Here is a 7,090-nt window from a genome sequence, read left to right on the forward strand (position 1 = left end):
TTGTTTAGATTTACGAAAAGGTTGCTTGAATTTACGAAAAGTTTGCTTGGATTTACGAAAGGGTTGCTTGGATTTATTAAAAGTTTGCTTGGATTTACTAAAGGGTTGCTTAGATTTAAGAAAAGGTTGTTTAGATGTATACATGATTTATTCCTTATTTAAAATTTGAAAATTTGAAAATTCACTTCTTTATTTTATTAATTTAGGATCCAGAAGAAGTAGTTTTTCTTTGATCCATATCTTATTTGATTCATATTATAGTATATGAATACCCTCTATACATATGAAATAATATCTACCGGAAATCAGATGAGTTGATTTGTATTTTGTATTCTATACTATGTTTTCTTTATATATTAAATATGAAGTTCTTACTCTTTCTGTTGTTTGGAAAGATCGAACACACGATGTTCCTATTTCTTTATTTCGTGATGAGTCGTATGCTTGCGACAATAACGACAAAATTTTTTGAATTCTAATTGTCCGGGTGTATTGTGGCGATTCTTTTGAGTACTATATCTAGAAATCCCCGTCGATTCCTCATTGGCACCTTTTCGAACACAACTGATGCATTCCAAAATAACTCTGATTCTAACATCTTTTCCCTTGGCCATGAACCTCCTTTTCTTTTTGGATTGACTTAACTTAATTCTTCTACTTATTCTTTTATTCTTCTATTTTGAATCCGAAGAAGAAGAATAAAATTCATTAGAATAATTTTTTTTTATTCTTAAATTAAGTAATAAAAAATAGAGAAATAATTAAAGAATACAATCCTTGTCGAATTAGCAAAGATTTTGGTTCGAAATCCTTTCATTTAATTAGCCAGCCCCACCTTTTCTATGCTCTGATTTCTGAGGCCTTATTTAGCTTGGGTACCCCTTTAAATTGAATTTCTATTTTCAAAAATGGGGTTTACAAAATTTTTAATGACTCTGAGGTTCAACCCAATCCATCTTTTCTTTCTTTTTCCTTCCGATACTAAAAAAAGATTGAAAAGGATCAAATTTTGTCATATCACGAAGAAATCTATCCCTCCCATAGCAATAACTAGAATTAAAAAAAAGGGAATGACAAAGCATCTGGGAATAAACGATTAATTTCTATCAATAAACCTGCTAAAGCACCAAACCATAGAGTACTTAGCACGGGTGCTACAGAGAGATATGTTTTTATATCCCGCATTGAAAATCCTCCTTCCTTGTTGGAATACATATATGATCATAAACTCTTGCCCAAGATTGTTATGCTATATATAAAATGAACCATATCGACGAAATTTTCCTATCCCTAAAAAAGAAAAAGATGACCCCTTCTTCCTATATATTAGCAAGGAAAAGTAATCCTTCTTTTATAGGCGAAATTATATTGGATTTTATATGTATATAATTCCTTAATTATATGAGACCAAAAAGAAGAAATGACACGAGGGTTCTATATATAGATAGAGAAAGAAAGAAGAAGAAAATAGAAGAAGAAGAAGAAAATTATGATGTGGAAAAGAAGACAGGAATTGTGTACAATGGCATTGTACAACAATTTAATTTGGAAAAGGGATGTAGCGCAGCTTGGTAGCGCGTTTGTTTTGGGTACAAAATGTCACAGGTTCAAATCCTGTCATCCCTACCTATTACTTCTTTCTTCTTTATAGGCAGTAGCGACGAGATCAATTAAAGTAAAGTGGGTATAACTTGAATTTGTGGAGACTATACGTACGTGAGATACATTAGGAATAGAAAAAGATTTTCTTTTTGAATGAATGAAAGCGCTCTTAGTTCAGTTCGGTAGAACGCGGGTCTCCAAAACCCGATGTCGTAGGTTCAAATCCTACAGAGCGTGATTCCATCTATTTTATGTCGAAGCAGAGTAAAATAACTTAACAAAATTGAATTGTAACTCCAATTTCAATTTGACCTCCTCTCTGGTCTGGAGGAGGTCAATCAAAAAAAAATGACTCAATCAAAGATCCAACTGATCCCCACGCCTGTATTGCAAATACGCAGTCACGAATAATCCCGCTAAAGTAATAGGAATTAGGCCTAAGACGATTCCAAATAGAAAAACTTCAATCATTTCGATTTGTTCGAGGGGATAAAAAAAGAGGTACGATCTATCCCTAAATAGTACTCTAAATTATCCACGAATCTCAATGACCAAGAAAAGAATTCCTAATTAGTCTGGAAAAGAGTCGTAGAATGCCAGGAATCCCAAAGAAAGATTTTTCTTTTCTGAATTATAATTATTCAGTCAATTCAAATAAGGCGTATCTTGTTCAAGCCAATAAATAGAGCTGGGGTTATAGTTAAAGCAGCCAGTAGAAAACCAAAATAACTAGTTAAAGTAAGCATGAAAGAGTTAAATTCCATTTATTTTTTTTTACTACACTACATATGTTGGTAAAGCATTTACCTAAGTTATGGAAAATTCAGAATTCATCAGTTATTTTAGATAATACTAAAAAACAAGGTAGAGTAAGATACAGAAGTGTAAAAGAAAGTGGATTCATCAGATGATACATGAGTCCCTAATTCCGAATCAAGAGATTTGTTGTGGAATTTGTCAATTGAGTAAAGTAATAATATTAAGAACTAGATCATCTAACCCCATTGAATTTCATTTTTTCATTCAATTTTCAGGGAAATTTTTGAATAAGAGATAAATAAACAATTGAATTTGAAAAAAAAACTTCTTTCTATTTTGGATAATTTCTTTTTCAATAGGACCCTCGTTTTGGAGTGAACGATCGAATATTCCCCTATTCCTTCTTATTTTAACTGATTGTATTCCATATGGAATAAGAGGAGAACAAAAGCATTCCACGACCTGCCAAGGGGCTGTTAAAAAAAAAAAGAAAGCTCTTCCTTGAATTTACTTTATTTTTATTCCTTTTTCGAACTCCAACCAAAGTAGATTCGAAGACGAGTCACTTCAATTATCCTTTTAAGTTCTATTCTATCTTCTGTCTTTCCCTATTTCATCTCGTAAAGTTCCGCGCTCGCAGTTTGGTCAAGAAAGTTAGACCTAATCCAACAAACAATACAAGGATGAATTACGAATTATGAAAGGATAGATTTCACATATACTTGTCCTTGTATTGTGTCAGTATGAGAATATCCTTCCTAAATTATTTATCCAAACCTATTGATCATTAACTTAGATTTTCCCAAGATTTTGGCTGCTATTCCGAATTACTCTATATATTCCGAAGCCAATGAAAAGTAAGTAGAACCTACAAAAATGGGGTTTTCTATTGATGCCTTGAATAACATATAGCTTACCTATAGACAAAAAAAATAAAAAAGTAATTATGTTTCGGAACCAGGCAAAACCAGATTGCTGTGCCATAGGAAGGATAGCTATACTAATTCGGTATACTCAAAATACACCTTTGGTACAAAATTGACAATCTCACAAGGATGAAATATCAGTAATTTTCTATTTACTGGTCGATCCCATCTTTTACGGAATCAATTCCTTTTTTGAATGTACAAAAATTTTGGGAGTTCAGCATGTCTGGAAGCACGGGAGAACGTTCTTTTGCTGATATTATTACCAGTATTCGATACTGGGTTATTCATAGCATTACTATACCTTCCCTATTCATTGCGGGTTGGTTATTTGTCAGTACGGGTTTAGCTTATGACGTGTTTGGAAGTCCTAGGCCAAACGAGTATTTCACGGAAAGCCGACAAGGAATTCCGTTAATAACCGACCGTTTTGATTCTTTAGAACAACTCGATGAATTTAGTAGATCCTTTTAGGAGGCCCTCAATGACCATAGATCGAACCTATCCTATTTTTACAGTGCGATGGCTGGCTATTCACGGACTAGCTGTACCTACTGTTTTTTTCTTGGGATCAATATCAGCAATGCAGTTCATCCAACGATAAAACAAATTCCAACTATAGAACTATGACACAATCAAACCCGAATGAACAAAATGTTGAATTGAATCGTACCAGTCTATACTGGGGTTTATTACTCATTTTTGTACTTGCTGTTTTATTTTCCAATTACTTCTTCAATTGAGAGAAAGAAAGAGACTAATAAGAATTCTCTTATCCCATTTGGAAGGATACCATCCTTATAACTACCCATGACTGTTTTTGTCTCTAGCATGACCAATTGATAAAATGTGGAGGAAAGTAGGGGAAATGGCCGATACTACTGGAAGAATTCCTCTTTGGCTGATAGGTACTGTAGCTGGTATTGCTGTGATTGGTTTAGTAGGTGTTTTCTTTTATGGTTCATATTCTGGATTGGGTTCATCTCTATAGTAATCGGAGGGACCAGATTGTAAACATGAAAAAGTAGGAGCTTAGCGGGTCCTTACCCCCCTTTATCTGATTAGAGCGGAAAGGACCCGCGGAATTTTTACTCTTATAACGCGAATTGAATCTATTCGATTCACTCTTATGAAGCAACAAGAAAAAGAGATCACTCGAGGATCCAATATCTTATTCCACGAAGGAAGTATCCTGAAAATCCTTGATTTAGTTTCGAGTAATAAACTAATAAAACCTTAATCAAAACTATTCAACTAGCCTAAAAATAAAAAAAACCTTCAATGGAAGAGTTTACTTTTTTTTTGCAAAATTTCTGTAAATTTGAAGTTGAACTTAATTAAACAAGCCAAGCAATTTGCTCACAATCACAAGAAATTTTTCCCCCGCCATATTTTCTTCCCCTCTGTTTGTCCACTACCTCGGCTAAACCTAAGCAAAAGAAAAAGAGGTCCAAGAGACAGACCCGAATAAAGAAGAAATAGTAATCTTTGACGAATTAGGAAGAAAAAGGATTCTTATTTTGATACAAGAAGAATCGGCACAAGAAAAAGCCTTTTTCTTGTGCCGAATAGACGATTAAGAAGACCTGCAATCCCTCCGAAAAGGAAGAAATTTTAATTTTATTGTTCTCGCCTTTGCCTTGGATTCTCTTCTTTTGCATGGGATATAAATAAGGAATTCCAGACATCTCATAAACAAAAAGCAGTCTAAACAAAAAAAGGATTTCCAAAATAGATCATAGATAATTCTAGCAATTGCCAATAAATCGAGGCTTTTTACCAACTTGATGGTAAGAAATCCCGGGACCTAGAAATTCATTTCGTACAATTGAACCTTTTCAAACTGTTTCTTTTTGAGAACCAAAAAAACTTGTGCCAAAATAACGGATGCGAAGAAGAACAAAAGGCCTTGGACACGTAATGGATCCTGAAGCACGATTTCTGCGTCCCCCTGACCAAAACCTCCCACATTAGGATTGCTTGTTAATGGTTGATCAAGCTTGATGGATTCCCCCTCTGAAACAAGAAGTTCTGGTCCGGGAGGTATAATATCAATCACTTGGCGTCCATCTGATGCATCAACTATGGATATTTCATACCCCCCCTTTTCTTTACGTAGTATTTTTCTTACTATACCTGTTGACGTAGCATTATAGACTGTATTGTTACTCTTGCTACCATCAGGATAGATCTGTCCTCTTCCTCGGTTTCCCCCTACATATATGGGATATTTTAAGAAATGAGCATCTTTCTTCGTAGCAGGATCAGGGGAAAGAATGGGAAAGACAATTTCACTATATTTCTTACCGGGAACAGGGCCTATCACAAGAATGTTTTTTTTATCGGGACGATAACTCTGAAAAGCAAGATTTCCTATCTTTTCTTTTAACTCAGGGGAAATACGATCGGGCGGCGCTAATTCGAATCCCTCGGGCAAAATAAGAACAGCACCTACATTCAACCCTCCCTTTTTTCCATTAGCAAGAACTTGTTTCAATTGCATATCATAAGGAATTCGAAGAACTGCTTCAAATACAGTATCGGGAAGCACAGCTTGGGGAACTTCAATATCGACGGGCTTGCTAGCTAAATGGCAATTGGCACATACAATTCGTCCAGTTGCTTCTCGTGGGTTTTCATAACCCTGCTGCGCAAAAATGGGATATGCATTTGAAATAGATGTCCGAGTTATTACGTATATCATGATCGCTACAGAAATCGATCGAGTTATCTGTTCCTTTACCCAAGAAAAAGTATTTCTATTTTCCATGTCCAATCGCAGATCCCAGAATTTCTACAATAAATTAGATAGGTAGCTAAGCTAATCTAGTTCCCTATACACGAATCTGTTGTCATTCTACTGCAACAGTTGTACTGCAATGATGAATACCTTAAAGTAGGTATAAATAGAAAGAATTTTGCTAAAATGGAAAAGGGCTTTCTTTCTAAAAAAAGATGCTTGCTAATTTGATTAATATTAATATCGGGAGATCAAATGAATTTATGCTTCACTAATTGAATGATAAATGACTACAAGCGAAGGAGATAGACGATTTAAACAAAAAAAGACCCAAAATTTCAAACATGTATCTAGAATTACTGGAAAACTACAAACAAAAATAGTGAAAATAAGCTCGTTAGGAGCCCATCCAAAATCGTTGTAGACCCAACGAATTACTAGTTCCCAACCACGGGTGGAGTGAAATCCAACAAAAAAATCAGTAACTAAAAGAATAAAAAAAGCTTTTATTGAGTCATTTAAATTATAGAAGAATTCCTGAACCCAAGAATTCAAAATGACAAGTTCCTCTTTACCCAGAAAAAAAGAACCACTTAGAATAGCCAAACAGATTATATTTGTCGAGAAATGCAAAATGGTATGGAGATGATCCTCATTATTTATTTTGACCCATTGTATTATTTCCTTGTGTATTCCTGTAGGAGGTTTTTGTACATGTGTCTTTAGTTTCCCTTTTATCATCTCGTCCAAGAGAGAAAGTTCTTCTAATTCTATGAATCTTTCTAGAATCCTTTTCTCTTGAATATCAGTTAAGAGAGTTTCGGATTGCCTGGTATTCCACCAATTCTTAATCCAAAGTTCCAGACATTTGTTAAATGAGGAAGAGACCCCCCAAGGCAAAAGTACGATAAATACAAGATATAGTAAAGAAGGCAATGCTTTCTTTTTTTTCATTTTTGATCCGTAAATGGAGTTGTTAATGAATATGCTTCATTCGCTGACTCTATTCCATTCCCTGACTCTATATGATGATATTTCTATTTCATGATATTTCTATTTCTTT

At 34.4% G+C, this 7,090-nt stretch overlaps 2 non-coding genes across 2 annotated transcripts; both read left to right on the top strand.

The window, feature by feature from the left end:
• Positions 1-1,552: 1,552 nt before the first annotated feature.
• On the top strand, positions 1,553-1,626 carry TRNAP-UGG (transfer RNA proline (anticodon UGG)). The gene has a single exon. It is a non-coding gene; the product is annotated as a tRNA-Pro (tRNA).
• Positions 1,627-1,765: 139 nt separating this feature from the next.
• Positions 1,766-1,839, top strand: TRNAW-CCA (transfer RNA tryptophan (anticodon CCA)). Its single transcript has one exon. It is a non-coding gene; the product is annotated as a tRNA-Trp (tRNA).
• The last annotated feature ends 5,251 nt before the right edge of the window (positions 1,840-7,090 follow it).

This window comes from Aegilops tauschii, unplaced genomic scaffold (assembly GCF_002575655.3).
Source record: "Aegilops tauschii subsp. strangulata cultivar AL8/78 unplaced genomic scaffold, Aet v6.0 ptg000637l_obj, whole genome shotgun sequence".
Lineage (NCBI taxonomy): Eukaryota > Viridiplantae > Streptophyta > Magnoliopsida > Poales > Poaceae > Aegilops > Aegilops tauschii.